The sequence below is a fragment of the Leptodactylus fuscus genome, chromosome 6, assembly GCF_031893055.1.
Source record: "Leptodactylus fuscus isolate aLepFus1 chromosome 6, aLepFus1.hap2, whole genome shotgun sequence".
Lineage (NCBI taxonomy): Eukaryota > Metazoa > Chordata > Amphibia > Anura > Leptodactylidae > Leptodactylus > Leptodactylus fuscus.
The window spans coordinates 78,728,166-78,747,904 of NC_134270.1; the positions used below are offsets into that span (position 1 = coordinate 78,728,166).

A 19,739-nucleotide genomic window follows, 5' to 3' on the forward strand; every position below is an offset into this window, starting at 1 on the left:
AATTATCATAGGTGTATGAGATTGATTTCAGTGATCCAAAGAGCCCTAAGAAACAATACCAGCCATGGGTTTAATTGAAAAACAAAAAAATTACGTCTTTATGACACTTAAATCTGATTTGGATACGGCTGGCCTGCAGATAACCTTATTCCCATGGACAAGTAGCAGTAAGTTAAAAAAAAAAAATGGTGACTTTGCACATTTTAATAGAATGTAGGTAAATTATCAATTAGTTTGCTTCTTTTTAAGGTTGTTTTTTTTTTTTTTTTTTTTTTTGCTGTTGCTGCTGTGTTTGTATGCTGAGCCAAAGAGTCCAAGAAGAATTGGACCCCTCTTTAAACTTTTCTCCAAATGTTGTACTCACCCCCACAGCCACACTGCTTGTGTTATAAAAATAATGTAAATCCATTGCTTCTTCCAATACAGTGTTCCACAAATGTTTCTGTAGTTGCCATTTGTCACTAACACAATGTTGGCATAACAAGAATTCAATTCCGTCTATCCATACCAACGCCAGTCTGCTCCTGTATTTCTTCACTTTTCAACCAGGAACCCTGTCACATTTTTTTCTTCAAAAAACAAACCTGTTAAAAGTTCCCAAAATAGTGTCAGTATTCTTCAACTATAGTTTGCCATATTGGTATGCAACATGGACAGTCAGTTTCCCCCAAAACAGGCTACTTTTTGGAACGTTTTAACTGTTAAATTATGTATAAAAGTGACAGCACAGTGCATGGATAAACAAACAGTTCGTAGCTAGAGATGAGCGAACACTAAAATGTTCGAGGTTCGAAATTCGATTCGAACAGCCGCTCACTGTTCGAGTGTTCGAATGGGTTTCGAACCCCATTATAGTCTATGGGGAACATAAACTCGTTAAGGGGGAAACCCAAATTCGTGTCTGGAGGGTCACCAAGTCCACTATGACACCCCAGGAAATGATACCAACACCCTGGAATGACACTGGGACAGCAGCGGAAGCATGTCTGGGGGCATAAAAGTCACTTTATTTCATGGAAATCCCTGTCAGTTTGCGATTTTCGCAAGCTAACTTTTCCCCATAGAAATGCATTGGCCAGTGCTGATTGGCCAGAGTACGGAACTCGACCAATCAGCGCTGGCTCTGCTGGAGGAGGCGGAGTCTAAGATCGCTCCACACCAGTCTCCATTCAGGTCCGACCTTAGACTCCGCCTCCTCCAGCAGAGCCAGCGCTGATTGGCCGAATTCCGTACTCTGGCCAATCAGCGCTGGCCAATGGATTCTATTAGCCCGATGAAGTAGAGCTGAATGTGTGTGCTAAGCACACACATTCAGCACTGCTTCATCACGCCAATACAATGCATTAGCCAGTGCTGATTGGCCAGAGTACGGAATTCGGCCAATCAGCGCTGGCTCTGCTGGAGGAGGCGGAGTCTAAGGTCGGACCTGAATGGAGACTGGTGTGGAGCGATCTTAGACTCCGCCTCCTCCAGCAGAGCCAGCGCTGATTGGCCGAATTCCGTACTCTGGCCAATCAGCGCTGGCCAATGCATTCTATTAGCCCGATGAAGTAGAGCTGAATGTGTGTGCTAAGCACACACATTCAGCACTGCTTCATCACGCCAATACAATGCATTAGCCAGTGCTGATTGGCCAGAGTACGGAATTCGGCCAATCAGCGCTGGCTCTGCTGGAGGAGGCGGAGTCTAAGGTCGGACCTGAATGGAGACTGGTGTGGAGCGATCTTAGACTCCGCCTCCTCCAGCAGAGCCAGCGCTGATTGGCCGAATTCCGTACTCTGGCCAATGCATTCTATTAGCCCGATGAAGTAGAGCTGAATGTGTGTGCTAAGCACACACATTCAGCACTGCTTCATCACGCCAATACAATGCATTAGCCAGTGCTGATTGGCCAGAGTACGGAATTCGGCCAATCAGCGCTGGCTCTGCTGGAGGAGGCGGAGTCTAAGGTCGGACCTGAATGGAGACTGGTGTGGAGCGATCTTAGACTCCGCCTCCTCCAGCAGAGCCAGCGCTGATTGGCCGAATTCCATACTCTGGCCAATCAGCGCTGGCCAATGCATTCTATTAGCCCGATGAAGTAGAGCTGAATGTGTGTGCTTAGCACACACATTCAGCTCTACTTCATCGGGCTAATAGAATGCATTGGCCAATCAGCGCTGGCCAATGCATTCTATTAGCTTGATGAAGCAGAGTGTGCACAAGGGTTCAAGCGCACCCTCGGCTCTGATGTAGCAGAGCCGAGGGTGCACAAGGGTTCAAGTGCACCCTCGGCTCTCCTACATCAGAGCCGAGGGTGCGCTTGAACCCTTGTGCAGCCTCAGCTCTGCTACATCAGAGCCGAGGGTGCGCTTGAACCCTTGTGCACACTCTGCTTCATCAAGCTAATAGAATGCATTGGCCAGCGCTGATTGGCCAATGCATTCTATTAGCTTGATGAAGCAGAGTGTGCACAAGGGTTCAAGCGCACCCTCGGCTCTGATGTAGCAGAGCCGAGGGTGCACAAGGGTTCAAGTGCACCCTCGGCTCTCCTACATCAGAGCCGAGGGTGCGCTTGAACCCTTGTGCAGCCTCAGCTCTGCTACATCAGAGCCGAGGGTGCGCTTGAACCCTTGTGCACACTCTGCTTCATCAAGCTAATAGAATGCATTGGCCAGCACTGATTGGCCAGAGTACGGAATTCGGCCAATCAGCGCTGGCCAATGCATCCCTATGGGAAAAAGTTTATCTCACAAAAATCACAATTACACACCCGATAGAGCCCCAAAAAGTTATTTTTAATAACATTCCCCCCTAAATAAAGGTTATCCCTAGCTATCCCTGCCTGTACAGCTATCCCTGTCTCATAGTCACAAAGTTCACATTCTCATATGACCCGGATTTGAAATCCACTATTCGTCTAAAATGGAGGTCACCTGATTTCGGCAGCCAATGACTTTTTCCAATTTTTTTCAATGCCCCCAGTGTCGTAGTTCCTGTCCCACCTCCCCTGCGCTGTTATTGGTGCAAAAAAGGCGCCAGGGAAGGTGGGAGGGGAATCGAATTTTGGCGCACTTTACCACGCGGTGTTCGATTCGATTCGAACATGGCGAACACCCTGATATCCGATCGAACATGTGTTCGATAGAACACTGTTCGCTCATCTCTATTCGTAGCTACTGCCTACCATTCATTTTGCCATAGGTATACATGGTACTGTCAATCTAACATTACTTTGGATACGTTTACCTTAGAGAGCTAGCATTTGGCTACATAGTGTACAGTGTATCAGAGCTTGTAGGACCCAAACTACTAAACTAATGGAAACTTTGATTTGTAATGAATAAATTCAACACAAAATCACCAAATCATCCAAACCTGAAACTAATTTTAGAGGTTTGCCCATCTCTACCAATAACATGTGAAATATTTATCAGGCCACAGATATCCATATTCTTTAAAGGGTACCTAAGTTGATATTTCTGCAGAGTCTTGCTGGGCATTCTGCTGTCTGACTGTATAAACCATCATATGTGGTTACCTATGAGGTTTTCTGCTGCTAACATCCCCATTATAGTTGCAGCATATTTTGTATTATATGTCTGAGGCAGGGGTCATGTACATTACAGAGCAGCGTGCCCTCCATCCATTATTACTACTATTGTTTCTTTATTTATAATTCTGCCAAAAGTAACTGTAAAATAGCAAACAGATACCTGAGAAACTGGGCTGCAAATCCATGTTATGATGCAGGTAAAAAGATTCCTGACATGGAAACAGAGAAATCAGAGCTCAATCATTGATATTTGCTGTCTATGACTAACATCCCATCAGCAATAACACAAGCAGCTAATCAGAAGTTTACAGACTGTGAGCTGTGAGAAGATGCAGAGTCCTTTCTCAGCAGTGTACAGGTAGGAATCACAGAGCAGCAGATTGCTAATAAACATACTTGAACCAGTTGTTAAATCCCAAACAGAACCCAGATTTGTCACTAAAGACAATAAGGTTCTAGTCCATAGCAGTCCACGATTTTCATTTGGAACACCGCTGCAATGAAGGCAACTGTGATTGGCAATGGCAGGACATACAGTGAGCACTGTGACACCATATATCCTTCTGCTAAGTGCCTGGAAATGGTCCAGGCAGAGACAGGGATGCATAATGAAGGTGTTACTTGTGTCTGGGTTGTAGTTAAGGAAACTCTGGGAGCTGCTTGTGTTTGTCCAAAGCCTGTTTGCTGTATGTGTTGCTGTCATTTATCCACTGCTCCCAATACCTCCTAAGAACAAGGCCTAGGCGGTGGACATTTTGTCAACATGATCATCCTGTTACTCTTAGTTCCATGATGTGCTCCATCTCAAAGTCTGTCAACTGGGCAAAATGTCTTTCAACAGTTAGCATTCTCTGACCAAGAGGTACACTACCCAAAAGTAGACTCTGATAGCCTTTTTATGGGGCAGCGGGGAAAATAATTTAATACCATCTTTAGGGAAGACCAAGTGTCTCATTAGACCTTTCCTGTAATCATTATACAGAGCTGGCTGCCATTTTTTGTCAGCAAATATATTTGCAGGTAGTCCAAATGTGCTCAGATATAATACCAATCAGCTATTTACTAGTTCTAAAAGGATTGATTTAGTAATTTTGAGGATATTTTTTTTTTATTACCAGATCCCAAATAATCTTAGTTTATTAATATGCACATATGTCTGTCTGGGCAGTGGTTACCCATGTCAGAGAGCAGAAACATATGTATGTCTTTCCACACCTTGCTTATACAGTCCTTGATCTATTATTGTGATTGAGTGTTTTGTAAATGAGTTTCAAGCTGTGGAAATTGTCTGGCATTGTACAGTTAGAGTCAATTCATTAAAGTCTGAGGTGCCTTGGGAAGCCATATTACCAGCAGCAAAGATTACTGTATACTATCTACAGGTAAGAGCTTGAAATCTTATAAGCAATAGCAAAGCTAGCTGAAATATCTAACTTAAGATTACCTCAATATTATTCATTATGTAGTACTAGTCTTCTTACATGGCAGAATTGTAGTGACTCAAGAGATATTTATAGTACGTAAAGCTCTTGGACAGAATAAGGGTTAATGGGGTTATGCCACGAGGCAAAGAAGTGAGATCCGTCCCCACGCTACACATTGAACCTGTCCACATCCAGGCTGAATATGAGCATGACTGCTGGTGGATGGCGCTCCCATTCACTTCAATACTGCATCACCATCCGTCCACCGCCAGTCACACTTACATCCAGCCTGGCTGCAGTCAGGGTTAGTGAGCAGCAGAGGGAAAGGACCTCACAAAGGTTCTCTGTGGTTATAAGTGAATTTCATAATATGTTTTTATTGACAGATTGAGGAAGGGGTAAAAGTGGAAAATAGGGGTTCCTGGGGTCTATAGCTTGTAGATATGAGAAGGAATGGGAAATATAAAAGATGCACTTGTACTTCCGTTTTTTCTACTAAACCCATACTTGTCTTTGAAAAATAACACAGTATAATTTGTGTGTTGTTAATGTGAGATTGTATTTACCTAATTGTAAGACCACCTAAAGATAGAGCAAAGATAGAGCAAAGATAGAATTCAAGGAGTGTCTACTTTGTTTTTCTCATGAATACATGAATAATTTATGTTTCTCTCTCTACCATCCTAATTTTTTACCATAGAGATGGTTGTAGTCAGTGTCAGACTGAGATGTCTAAGGCTCCCCAGTGCAATTGATGCTTAGGGCCCAACCTACTGCTACTGGTGTGCAAGCCATGCTGAAATACTGATTAGAGATGACCGAATATTTTAAAAATTTGACTTGATTGTCGATTCGCTGAATTTCACGTAACGATTCGATACAAATTAGTTTTGGCAAATTGCTTTAATCCCTTCCCGATATTCATCCTAATAGTACGGTTCTGCCGGGAAGGACTTCCCATATACCATGCAGAAGCATGCTGCGCACACAGAAACTGTGTGCGCACCCTGTATTGAGGGTGTCAGCCGTATGTAACAGCTGACACTGTTCTCTAGCACCCCTGGTTGGAGCTGAGCTATTGTTATACCCCAGAGTATAATAATTAGAAGCCCAGGGGAAGTGATTAAAAGTAACAAACACTTATACTCACCTTATCTCAACTCTTTATTGGCCTCATGCAGTAATTGTTCCTTTTATTGGCCAACATACAGTAACTTCCCTCTTTACAGCCCCCCCATACAGTAAGTGTCCCCTCATATAATGACTTTAGACCACTACCTGGTGTATTACTCCAACAGGTAATGCACACTATACCCACTGCTGCCTACAGTCTTCTTTGCTTCCTCTTTAGCCTTCAGCCTCCAGGGGAACCTGTGCACTGTACATCCCATTCCCATGCCTACCATTGTTCTCAGCATTGTCAAATGATATGCAATGCATGGAGTCAGCTGGGCCTCCTAAAGGTACGGTGTCCAGTGGGTGATTCACCTGTTCAACAGATGGGACAGTACAAGCATTGCTGTAGTAATAGTTGAGAACCTGCTGCACTAGCTAAACAATATGTGTGAGCAGTAAAATTAGTGATTAATGGTGTTTTTATTTAGAGATCATAGGTCATTTAAGGAGCCTGTATGACAGAAGAGAACAACTCAAGGATTTAGATTTAGTGGTGAAGTTTGGGGTAGTTTGATGGAAATGCTCATTAAAAAGAAAATAAATTTCTTTGCATTTCGCTTGGGAATAATAAATGACTTCTCTGGTTTTCATTGATTCATTTGAGAAATGTTGTGTTTCTTTAGAACAGCTCAACATTAAATGCCCCCAGCAAAAAGTTTAGGCTCTGCATTCTATTATGTAAGACCATGAGCTACACCATATAATGTATCTTGATGCAGCCATTGTACTTTACACTACAGGACTTAATTTAACCTTTACAGTTCAATAGATCGAAATAAATTGCTAAAGGTCTAATTTAATGAATTGAATTGGAAAAATTGATTTCTTTTACAGCGCGAGGCTATTGGATTCAGATAAAGAAACAAGCCTCAGGTCCTCCCCCACCAATATTCATTACATGAAGATGCCCAGCAAAATGCTGAGAAAAATAGGTGGCCCTGCTAGAAAAGGATATAAAAGCCAAAAAAGCAATTTTAGACTTCAGTCACGTCACACGTTTTACATCTATTTAGCAGAGCTGTTTAACGGATGCAAAAAATGGATGTAAAATCCATTTCTATCCATATTTTAGAAGGACACAAAAATATAGTATACCATACTTTTGTGTCCGTCAGGAAAAGCAGGTAGAATCTGATCTAGTTCTTTACACTGATCTCTAAGCCATTTGTTTGTGTCCATTTTTGGTCCTAAACTGGCCATACTGGAGAACATTTTGAGGAGAAAACTGGGAATAGTCTGAGTTACCATATGGCTATAACAGTCTATAATGGCTATCTGTGGTCAGATTGTTCTGTTCTCAGTTAAGATAGCAGCTCTGGAGTACAAACTGCTCTTATGGAAAGTGAATTTTTTTGCAGACCATCTGTCTTTTTCTACAGGTTTATAAATAAACCTACTGTATTTTGCATGTCCAGTACGGCTATGAAATTTCCCTGCTACCGGTCCTACTACACCCAGTGTTATAATCAGGCTGGTGATATGTATCTAGTGCTCAGTGATACCTCTACAATGTGTGTCGCTGCCCATTCTGTTTTGTTCTTTGTCCTCTAACATAATGATGCTTTCAGGAATCTGCTCAATGCTTTATTAATGGCGCTGTCTATGGACTGTAATGAGCACTACTAATTTAAAAAATCTGCCTTGATTAGTCCTCATGTATGAATAAACATGACTACGTTCACTGCCTGGCCTGATATTGTGACACTTGTAAATCTCCAGCCTCATACACTATTTACTTTTGGCTTGTCACCTGCCTGTAGTGTTTGGAGTCTTAATTGAGTACATTATAAGGGGGAAGAAATTAGTCTGAATATTTTTTGTCTATCCATGTGTTCCTATAGATACACTAACTAAAGTCACATTTCTTTTTTTTATTAGTGAGTTATTTTTATATTATCATGGCTCCCTATACAGTATAAACAGATTTTGCTGTGATTCTCATGACCTTAAAGTTGCAGATAGCCCCTAATACAATTCCTATGCTAATGTAAAAAACATTAAAAAAAAGTTACAGCTTTTGGAATGTTATGATGAAAAAAGTTCTAGCTGTTGTATCCTTGCCTGTTGTTTCATTTGACTTTTTAGAATAAGCTGTGTACGTGTGTACGTATGTGTACATGAAGTAGAAAACTATATATGGCCATTATATGACATTTTTAGCACTTTTGAGTTTTAACCCCTTTCTAAAATGATGGGTGCAGACTTTAAAGGGATTCTACCATTAAAACCCTTTTTTTTGTGGATAAGACATCGGAATAGCCTTTAGAAAGGCTATTCATCTCTTACCTTTAGACATGGTCTCTGCTGCACCATTCCTTAGAAATACCGTTTTTTACACTGGTTTTTACCGGTTGTCCACAGCGTCATCTTCAATGTCTTCTTCCAGTGCAGGCTCACAACTTCTAGGCCTTGGGCCTTGGACAGAGCCGACTGCGCAGGCGCACAGGTCATGGGAAAATGGCCACTTGCACAGTATTGTTAGCATCCATTTTCCTGTGGCCTGTGCGCCTGCGCACAGAAGAAGAAGATATTGAAGATGACGCAGCAAACGAAGAAGGAAGCGGCACTTGGAGACACTTCTCTGGCAGCGGTGGGAATGCCCCCATCGCTTTTTGAGCATTGGGGACCACCCCCATCGCTGTGAGAGAACTCATTTGCATACTGGTAAAAATGGTATTTCTAAGGAACGCAGTGCAGTGGAGACCACTTTTAAAGGTAAGAGACGAATAGCCTTTCTAAAGGCTATTCCGACATCCTATCCACACACAAAAATTTTTTAATGGTAGAATCCCTTTAATGACAGTTTCACTATTGCATGTATTGCTCTGCAGGATTGGGCTGTTTTGATCTAACTGTCAAGATTAATGTTTTGTCTTGGATTTTTTTTTTTTTGCAGTAGCGTTTATTTTTGGGTATATTGAGAACAAAGTGAAATATTTGCTTGACAACAATTACCTAAGTTATCAAAGATACGTACTGCTTTGATCCTTCACAGCGAAGAGTTTCTTGTTTTCTCATAGTTATGCTCCTCCCCTTTCTTTCTAGATTTTTTAATGTCTGTGTAGAAATTCTAATTGATAAATATCAATGGCACCGCACGCTTCTTGTAGCGATAGTGCTTGCGATAGGGTTTTGTAGAATCACAGAATTCTTTTATTGAACCATAGACATATAGAAGTTGATTTTATCACAACACTATTTATATCATATTGACATACTGTATGTAACATAGTAGCAAAAAGATTATTCTGGATAAACAAGTTGCAGATAAATAATTAACAACGTTTTAGTTTAATCAAGACTTTCTTCCTGCCAGACCTGTTTAGAAAAACAGATCAATGTAACCAACTGAATATTACCAGAATAACAATATTGAACACTTAAAAGTTTGCATTGTAAAATCACTATGGATAAATAATCCTACAATAATACTATGTAAAAAGGGAAAAGGAGTGAGAATAGTGCTGTAGGGAAAGACAGGTGGGCGGTAGAGAAGTAAGGGCTCGTTCACACGTGAGCCCAGGGGAGGTTTTTGACAGCGGATTTCACGTCAAAAACCTCCCCTTACAATGGTGGTCTATGCAGACCGCCAGGCTTCTTTTTTCCGCTAGCGGCGGGCTGCTGCTAGCGGAGAAAAGAAGCGACCTGCCCTATCTTCAGGCGGAAGCCGCGCGGGTTGAGCCGCGCGGCTTCCGCCCCCGGCAGCACCCTCCTATGTCGGCTCATTCATTTGAGCCGACAGTGGAGGGGAAAGCTGCGACCGCGATGGTCACGGCAAGCGGGTTTTGACCAGAGATAGACGCGGCTCAACGGGTCTCTCTCGGTGTCAAAACCTGCGTGGGCAGTTCACGTGTGAACTAGCCCACAGAGAAACTTTAGCAGAGCTTGAGAGAAAGCCAGATGGAACAAGGAACCCTAAGCAATGGTAATTCAAGTAAAGGGAAAGAGACAGTGAGGTCAATCACATACCTGTTAGGTTAGAGAGAGAGAGCACTAGGGGATAGTGGCAACATCAGCTTTGATGGAAATGGGAAGGGTTGGGCTGGTGAGTTAATAAAAAAATTACAATGCTGGATGGAACCTACCATGAAGAGGTCTGCTGGTCCCTTCAGCCTCTGATGATGTGTCTGGTATAGCAGCCATCAAATGATTCTCATCACTGGATGTTCTTTGACATCAAGGTTACATAGCGAATACAAAATAAACCGTGAAGCTAAAGTGGAGGGGAAAAGTAAGCGATCACATCATCACCCACTTCTGACAAACCACCATATTGTTTGGCAAATGCAAAGTAGATGTTAGGTAGAGGATAATGTGTCAAAATAGAAGGAGGATAAGGAAAGTGAAAAAAGGACAGCACTAGGGGCCCTGTAAAGTCGGAAACATTACAATCAAAAGAGATTATAAACCTATAAACTTCAATAAAGCACATTATAATATAAATGTATTATAAATGTAAAGATTCTCTATGAAAAGAGGGCAATAGTAATAGACAGAAAACCAAAGCAAGAAAACAAAGTCAGGTAGTGGGGGAAAAGATTTCATATACACGATACAAGAAGATCAGAAGTACAAAAGAAACTTACTAACTAAATGAAACTTATTGCTTATATCTAAAGTCTATACTGTACCATATACAGTGGAAGAGGGCAGAGATCATTTTGTCTGGAACAAGAAAAAAGAGATAACTTATACACTCCAAAATAAACCAGTATACCAATTACATAGAATATCATAAGAGAACACCGGTCAACCTAAATGAAAATAGAGAATTGTATTACAGTAAAGTGAACATGATGAATAAAGTCAATTCATATAGCTTGTTTGTAAAGTCATTAAATTGCAGGTAGCAGCCCCAGAGGGATGACCACTGTAAAGAGATCACAGCATTGTATATGCAGTCATAGGCTCAGTTTACTGTAGATCTGCTAGTTCACTAGTGCCAGGGTCTGTATCCAAAAGATTTCCCCTACATAAGACACCACTGAGGCTTGATAAAGTATATCAGAAAGGAGAAATCCTTAATGGGATAGTGATGTCCTGTATATGGATGTAGGGAATAATCTAATTTTATAACTTTAGAGCATTCAATGTGTCCTTCATATGAGTAGCTAGAAATGTCTGTCGGGAGGGAGGGGTGGTGTAGATTGCCTATAGCAGCCCTTACAAGTGTGTTCCTAATGTTCTTATCCCTCTTGTAACAAATGAGGGGAGGGGTTACTCCTCAATCTTGGGGACGGTTGTAAAATGAGCCAGTGCGCTCTCACTATATGATGAATAATAATGATCAATATTAAAAATACAAAGTGCTTACAAACGTAAACATAGGAAGACATAGGCTTTAAAGTGTAACTAAACTTTCAGACAACTTTTTCATTTTTCTCTCAGCATTTGTGTCATAAATAAATTTTGTATTTTACTTTATTAACATTTGCATCTCCTTTGTGTGAAATCCTGTATTTTTCTCCCTTTCCCTTGCTTCCCTATTGAAAGCTTTCCCCTGCTTCTCATTTTTTTCCTTGTGTATGGAGTATGGGGCTGTGTGAAGTGAAGAGAAAATGGGGGTGGGGAGGGTCACTTCAAACAGCTATATCTCAGGCATTATAAACTAGAAACTAAGTAGAAACTTGCTTTTGCTGTCATATAAAAGAGGAGAATCTCATCTTTCATATGATACTAAGGCCTCATTCACATCTGTGTCAGTAATCTGTTCGGGGGAATCACCGCACACCGCTTTGCAAATGCATTCGGTAGTCCGTTCGAGGGGTCCCCATGCAGACTCCCCAAACAGATTACCAAATGCAGATGTGAACCAAGGGTAATTGGTGCTGTTCTTCCAGAGATATCAGTGGTTGAAAACATTTATGTGCAGCTGCAAATAAATATCCCATTCCCAACTCTGTTTTCAACTACTGGTATCTTTAGAAATTTTCTGCATAGATGTTTGTATGATAAGCAAAATGAGATTCTTTTCTTTCATCTACTTTATAAATTTCTAGTTTATAATTCCCGAGATATAGCCGTTTGAAGTGACCCTCCTCACCCCCAATTTCTCTTTATTTCCCACAGCCCCGTACTTTGTATTAAATATGTTAATAAAGTATATTACAAAATGTATTAATGACATGACTGCTGCCAAAAAAAATGAAAAGTCCAAATGTTCAGTTATGCGTTAAAGGGATTCCATATTTTTCAAGATGTATTTGGAAATGCACTATTAGGGAGCTGTTAATAGAGGAGGGTCCATATTCAGGATGAGTGTGGCTACAAAGAGCAGAACTCACATCTATGTATTACATCAACAGCCCATTGATCATGAGTTGGACTATAATTTAATTTAATTAAAGTTTTAACTTTAATTATTATTGATCCAGAGATATTATTTTAAGATTATCATACATTTTCTTTTTTTTTTTTTCCAGATTATCACTTTAACTGAGCCAGACTGAACATTTACCAAAAGCTTCCTTGCAGGATTTTTAATACAAATGTTATTCATCAAGATTTTTTTCTAATGTTGAATCTGCATTATGTTATATTAGACTAACCTAGTGATATAGAATAATCCATTAGTCTCCAAATGAAATGTAGAGAGATAAATGTAGGCAAATCACAATAGACATTTATCTGTTCAAGACGAGTCACAAATACTTTACCATTATCCCATTGATGATGAACTCCCTCTAGTTGCTATGGTAGCCATAGCCCAGGATGCCTGTAAAGCTTACATACCGAAGAATGACATTACATTATGTAATACATATGATACAAACCTGGATTACAGAGGAAAACAATTACTGTATAGAAAATGATAGATTTGTGTTATGGGAATATTATAGGCTTATGCACACTGCCATGTTATGGTTTCATAGAACACTGTTGTATACCATATGCCTTTACTTTCACTTGAAGACATTTTTTTTTCTGTTGAATTCCATGTAAATTTAACAGAAGTATAACATGACATATACACCATGTTATGGAGCTATTCTCCCCTAAAATCATTGCTTTTAGGGGACATTACCCCAGTAGTATGGCTCTGCATAGAGTACTATAGGCAGCATATGAAATGCCTACAGCGACATAGTATGGCATTGCACAGACTATATGCCTACAGTGTATGCTAAGGTATGAGCGCTTTATAAATTTTTACCCCAATGTAAATAGACTATTATGCTCAGTCTTTGAAGAAGAAATCATAGGGAGGAATAATAGTGATTATTGTGCCCCCTTCCCAAAAATGTGCACATAATTAATGTCTAATGCCAAATGATAAATCTGGTACAACTTTTGACTGTCTAATCTAGATTCACCTCCCCTGTCAGTTGGCTTGGTTTCCGATAACCACTACATTTGCAGCTCTCTTCATATCAGTGTGTCATTTTAAGCCCCACAGAAATTCTAAGAAAGTGTCTAAAACTGTGGTTTAAAGCATACAGGCCAGTAAAGTTACTGCTGACAGAGAGGTGTGCTGGGGATTTGTATCAATACAGCTATTGGTCTATTATGTGTGTAGACAGTGGTGTTACCATTACCTAAAGTCATTGATAGCTTCTGAAACAGTCTTATACTAACCTTGGAAAGAGCACAGAAGAAATTCCTTTCTATTCCTTGCACTGAGCTGACAAAGCTGAAGGATGTTGAGTTTTGCTAACAGGGAGGGTCTTAGTTTGCCTCCTCCATTATAGAGAAGAGCTCCAGTTTCAGCCCATTGCCCTACAGCCAGATACAGGTCGTATCTGAGGCCTGAGTGAATGGGAGAAACATTTCTAATCTAGTGGGTAATTTATAGAATAACTACAGTTTTTATTGCTTCTGTGTATGAGATTTGATAATAGGCTATTTTCTATACATATACCGTATTTTTCGGACTATAAGACGCAGGTCGCAGGTTTTAGAGGAGAAAAATAGGGAAAAAAATTTTTCAGGCAAAAACTGGTAAAATATTTAATATATGGGAGTTGTAGTTTTGGAACAGCTGCAAGGCCACATTGACAGGTGACCCTGCAGCTGTACGGGGATGTATAGGGCGTTTTTTTTGTGGGACCAGGTGTACTTTTTAGATATACCATTTTGGGAAATGTTTATTGCTTAGATCACCTTTTATTTAATTCAGAGGCAAAACAGAGAGAAAAACCCGGCGGTTTAGCACTTTTGATTTTGACGTTCACTGTACATAAAAATATTAGTAGACCGGGCATTTTCAGACACAGGGATACCTAATGTGTATGTTTCACAGTAATGTTATACTTTTATATGTATTCTAGGGAAAGGAGGTGAACTTTTATTTATTTTATTTTTTATTATATTTTTTTTTAAGTGTTTTTTTTTTTTTTTACTATTTTAATATCCCCCGCCTAGGGGGCTTGAACCTGCAATCATTTGATTGCAAGTCCCATAGACGGCAATACAAGTGTATTGCCGTCTATGGGAGATTCTATACATTACTATCGCGGAGGGTCATAGACCAGCCGCGATAGTAATATATATCTATGACAGGCCTCGGAGCCTTCATTAGGCTCCCGGCTGTCATCGGAACAGGTCGGCTCCTGCGGCCTCGCCGTGCAGGAGCCGGCCTGCATCACTAAAGGTATGGGGCCGGTGGGGGGGGGGGGCTAACTGACTGCCGGGAGCTTCGGAGGAGGAGTGGGTTTGCAGCATGGCCGCGCTACTGCCACCGCTGGTTTTCTTCAGCGGCAGTAGCGCAGCAATCTGCAGGCCCTGGCAGCTAAGACAGTCCCCGGCATCTGCTGTAATAGACCGGCGGATGCCGGGGAGTGTCTTAGCTGCCGGGGCCTGCAGTATTGTCACACTCCTGCCGCTGAAGAAAACCAGCGGTGGCAGTAGCGCGGCAATCTGCAGGCCCCGGCAGCTAAGACACTCCCCGGCATCCGCCGGTCTATTACAGCAGATGCCGGGGACTGTCTTAGCTGCCGGGGCCTGCAGATTGCCGCGCTACTGCCGCTGAAGAAAACCAGCAGTGGCAGTAGCGCGGCCATGCTGCAAACCCACATTCAGACTATAAGACGCACCCTCATTTTCCTCCGAAATTTGCGTCTTATAGTCCAAAAAATACGGTAATATCCCTTTTATTGTGATTTGCTTGTTGCAATGTAAGCCTGGTAGGTCTATTATATTGTATGCTCTTCTTTTTCTGTTTTCCAAAACCCACTTTGCCTCAATATAACCAATCTTATTTTTCTTTCCAGGTATTTGAGCTGCAGGCCTTGCTCTGTCTGTTTCCTTTTCAAGTCAACTTTTTAATCAGAAGGGCACCAGATTCCCAAGAACGACAAAGGAAGTCAAGGCTGTAAACAAATGTAGATTTACTTAAAGCCATAGAGTAATCATGTACAATTTAGATGAAACCGCACCGAGCCATGGTCAACTCATACAGGCCTTGCTGCCATGGATAGGGATAATGGATGCTGCCTGACTTGACACTCCTCATTTCAAACTCCAGCAATGCACTGAATAGAGCATGGGTGATACAGAAGAGACAAACAGCACCAAATCTTTAAGATGAAGCAGCCATTATGTAACATTAAGTCCGAGTGATCTGCATGTAAAGATAAAGCCTGTCCTCTCGGCGTCATTGTGCTCCCTGGATGGAGGACATACTGTAGTGCTTGACTGCCAAAGCAATGCCGCTATGGTCTTTCAACTCATTTTACAGTTATTGGCTTGGTGACAACGCTTGCCTCATTCTTTGAGTGTCTCTTAAGAGAACACCACCTCTGTTGAAAACTGAAAAAAACCTTCATGAAGATCGTTGTGTACCATACTCATTTAATTTACCATTGTAAGACTGGTTGTTTTGGTAAACTGTTGTTGGACTATGGCCACGAAGAGAACTTATTAGACTCTTGCCATGAGATGTAAGCACTTTTCTGTCGATTGTCTTTCTATTGATTTATGTAATAATGTAAATTCCGTGTGTGTGAGGCTGATAACAATGCCAAATTAAGTGGTATTTGATGGCTTTTTCATCTGGACTTCAGAATATGGTCAGTTGTCCTATGTTTGATGATCACAACTGTCCAAAGGGTTTGTCTTCCAGCCCTGATGTGGATCCAATGGTTCTGATGATTGTTTTCCAGTGCACCATTATGGTTTGTATAGAAGATGTGGTATACTGACCTATAGATTTGATCAAAAAAAAATAAAAAATCCTTATTCTTATACTAAAACTAATGCCAGCTGAATGCCACTAGGCCTTTTCCTAACGCCTACTAATCAACATTGTGCCTATTGGCTTTGAAGATAAATGTATTATTGAGATCTATTGGGAGAAACGTATATTATACTAACAATAATACTACAATAACAAGAGATATATATTCCCAGAGCTATATCTATATATATACTAGAATATGGAAGAGAACACATGGTCATTCAGGAACCACAAGAAACAAAACTGGATACCGCAAATCCATCCATGTGTACAATGGTGACCAATGTATAGTGATTCTGCACCTGACTCTGTTCTTGTTTCAATACATCTTCAGTCCTACAAGATATATTTCTTGAAAACGTCTTAATGTTGCCATTGTTTAACAGAGGGTGTGCAATATTCTCTTGTCAATTAAAATCATCTTGGTGTCTTCATTATTTCTAACTTGTTGACCACTAACCAGTGTTTGGATTTTGAGTGACCTTATTTCACTACAAAATGGTTTCTTTCCCTACTGATATGGATATTTGACAGATATTTGAAGTAAATATCCAGTCTTTAACATCATTTTAAGAGGTACACATAGGTACAAATTATGTGCTGATTTATTTCTTAAAATATCTTCATAGGGTTTAGAGTTTCTGTCCCTGCATAGTCATATAGTTAAAATGAGTGATACAATTCTGCCTGCTTGCAGTCTTCACTAAAAGGAGCCTAAATATATTTGAGATCAGTGTTTGCTGAATATTCGTAGCTTTGTATCTGAAAAATGGATACTATAAAGATATGAAGAAATTGATCAGCACAGAATTTTAGACCTGAAAACAACATGACGTTAGAAAGGTGGGCATTCAACTTAAAAGATGAAGATGTGAAAGCTAAGTCTTAATGCCAAAATGGGAAATTTAAAGGGTCATGTGTACATGTCATGTCATCTTGATGCGAACAAAAACAAAATGTGAAATTTTGAATTTCATGATGAGATACTCTTTGTATGGGGTATAGTCCATAATAATGTGCTTCAAGTTTTGGCTACTTGCAAGGGTTATAAAAGAGCTTGACCTATATGATGCGTTCCTCTTGGGTGGCCTTTCTTTGGGTGCTAGCACTTTTCCTCCAAATTTCTGTACATCAATTGGATTCACTGAGGATTGCATGGACTTCATAGCATGCTCTAAAAAATTATCAGAGGAACAGAACTGCTACTTGGGGGCTACCCAACTTATTTTTGTTAATAACAGGGGGGAAATAATGAAACAGAAGAAAATAAAGCTGACTCATACAAGATTGAACCATGAAAAAAAATCTAAACCAAATGCACGTGTGTACTTTGTTGGGAAAAAAAAAAAAAAAACATTTGTCTGTTTATAGTGTGTGAGAAAATGTTCATTTCTGAGCAGTCATTGACTGTAAAGCCATACCAAACAATATAAAAATACAAAAAAAGTAATAAAATGAAGATGTGAAATAAAGTTGATTGTCTTCATTGTATGTATTACACATGCGTATCTCCCTACACTCCCAGAATCAGTGGGACAGTCCTGAATTTCAGATGATATTTCTCTGTCCCAGATGACGGGCTGCATGTCTTGACTTCAACTTTAAGGATCTGTTCACCCTGAGTTTTTTGCAGGCAGATTTTGATGTGGAATCCGCCTGCAAAAAAGGCTCCCATTCACTTCAATGGGAGCCGCTCATTTTTTTTTCCTGCTAGTGATTTTTTTCAGCTAGTGGGAAAAAAAAGGCGACTTGCCCTATCTTTCCATGGCTGACTAAGGGTCAGTTCACACGTGAAAACCGCCTAGCTTATTTGTGTGAGGTAAAAAACCTCGAGGAGTTTTTTTGACGCTGTTTTTTGCATTCCACGCGGTTTTTGACGAGGTTTTTGACGCGGTTTTCGCTAGCGGTTTTCGCTAGGGTTTTTTTTTTCCTATATGTGCTATAGAAACTGCAGGCGAAAACCGCGCGGTTTTTTGCAAAAAACCACGCGGTTTTTTACCGCGCGGTTTTCGCCTCCCATTCACTTCTATCCAATTCTTCAGGCGTTTTCCGCCTGAAGAAAGGTCATGTTGCTTCTTCAGGCGGAAAACGCTAGGAGGAAAAAAAAAGCTAGTGGTCTACATAGACCACCATGTTAAAGGAGAGGTTTTTGAAGCGAATTCCGCTGTCAAAAACCTCCCCTTTGCCCACGTGTGAACTAGCCCTAAGTTGCAGCGTCACTCCCGATTAGGCCCATTTATTTGGACCTAATCAGGAGCGGGATGCCGCAATGGGATGCCAATGTACTGGCTAGACCCGCTGAAAAGTCACATGGTGGAAATGGTTTCCGCCGTTTATGAACAACTGTGTCCATCAGCTCCCTGCTTTACCTTTCACCCTGCGTCTTTACTGTTACAGGATTGGACGCAGGCAGCGGCAAAGAGGTGATGTCATGACACCTGTTACTACAGGAGACAGGTGCTGAGTAGGATTAGATGGTTGGTTTAACATACAAAAATGTCACCTATCATTTAAAAGTTGGGAGTGATGCGTATATCCCAACTTTCAGACAGAAAAAAGAGAGAAAAGGGAGACCGCAGCCTCTTGGGACAACAGAATTAGGCTTGGTAAATCAGGGATAGTCTTGGTAAATCCAGGACATCTAGAGGTGTATGGTATTTTAGTATACAACATGCAGTATAGGTCAATGGCATGTTCAATTACAAGTACATTTTATTGAGTTATTCCACATCCATGATCAAGCTAGTATTGAAAGGTAATTAAGGTACTAACCAAACCTATTACATGCTAGCCACTAAACCCACTGTAATGCTTGCTATGTCCACTGCGATTGCATCACAATGGGTGTAGTTGGTGGTGATGTAACTTTCTAAAAAGAAATATCTTTGCTAATTCATTTAGACATTAGATAGGTTGTACAAGATTTTTTTTTTAAAATCTCAGTTTCCTTATGAAAATGATGCCAAAATTAGTTAATAAAGTATCTTACAAAATATATAAATGACACGTCAAAAGTTTTTTGAAAGTTTGGGGCAACATGTTGGCTCAGTGGTTAGCATTGCAGCCTTGCAGCGCTGGAGTCCTGGGTTCGAATCCTGCCAGGAGCAACATCTGCAAGGAGTTTGTATGTTCTCCCCATTTTCGCATGGATTTCCTCCCATTCTACAAAAACATACTGATATGAAAAAAAGTACATTGTGATCAATATATGGGGCTCACATTCTAAAAAAAAAAAAAGTTGTTTGAAAGTTTAGTTAAGCTTTAAGGGGTAACCAATAACTTGAATGTTTCCTTCCATTACCTGACTAGCAGTTCTCAATATCCTTGTCATCCTTGGTTATATGACATTAGTGGTTAACATGCTGTTTTAAACCTCTTGAGTTTTTATATTCCATAGATCCTCCTATGGCCCATTAATCCAATGTACACA

At 40.6% G+C, this 19,739-nt stretch overlaps 1 protein-coding gene across 1 annotated transcript in view; it reads left to right on the forward strand.

The window, feature by feature from the left end:
• Positions 1–16,966, forward strand: part of SYT3 (synaptotagmin 3) — a 108,133-nt gene extending 91,167 nt beyond the window's left edge. Inside the window, exon 7 of the mRNA XM_075280311.1 lies at positions 15,345–16,966. The gene's annotated coding sequence lies outside the window, so the exon portion shown is untranslated. The remainder of the gene's footprint in view (positions 1–15,344) is intronic.
• Positions 16,967–19,739: the final 2,773 nt, after the last annotated feature.